Below are 818 nucleotides of genomic sequence, written 5' to 3' on the forward strand. Positions count from 1 at the left end.
GGTCATGGGTGTGAGATTAACTTGCATACAGCAGTCCTTGTTGTGGAAAGGAATGTTTGGCAGGCATTAACTTTTTATAACCTGATAATATTCAGGTACTGCAGAAAAATTCTCCTTTCTTTCAAGGTCTTAAAAATGGTGGAGATGTGAACCCTAGCCATCCCCTTCAACTCTGGGTTTGAAGGGGCTTTTCTGTAGAGGTGGAGGGGGGAAAAACATGATGGGCTGACCAGGGTTTTGATAAGCATGTTCTAATTTGTGACAACTTACTAGAGCATTGAAACTGAGCAGCAGCCCATTGCTGGAGTGTGTCCTCACCTGCAGGATCTAGTTGTTCTATCTTAGAATGGTTATGGGAGGCTAGTGGTGGAAATGAGCTGTGACCTTCTCTCCTAGGCAAAGCCCTGACCGTAAAGAGTTAAAACTTGTAGAGGAATGAACTGAGGTCAGCAGCACTAATAGTCTGTTCAGTAAATAATTTTCTTTGTATACCGACTCCATTCTTTCCCTCATTATTTGCTCCACTTATTCTTTTCCCTTCCTACACACACGCGCGCACACAATTTTTCTGGCTTTATTATTCTGTCTTGCCCTAGTTACCACCTTCCAATGGCCACTTGTCACTGTGACCCACCCTCTGGCTGAGGGAGCTGTAGATGATAGGTTTACTGTGAAAGAACCACCCTCCATCTGGGATGGACACCTATCTTCAGCTTAGAAGATGCAAAGCTGTTTTCCAGCTGCTCCTGCGAGTCTGCTTGCTCTGAGCACTGCAGTGGCTATACAGAATGCAGCACACAGGAGGGAGAACGCGGTTC

This window comes from Pygoscelis adeliae, unplaced genomic scaffold (genome assembly GCF_000699105.1).
Source record: "Pygoscelis adeliae isolate BGI_AS28 unplaced genomic scaffold, ASM69910v1 Scaffold38, whole genome shotgun sequence".
In the NCBI taxonomy this organism is placed as follows: Eukaryota; Metazoa; Chordata; class Aves; order Sphenisciformes; family Spheniscidae; genus Pygoscelis; species Pygoscelis adeliae.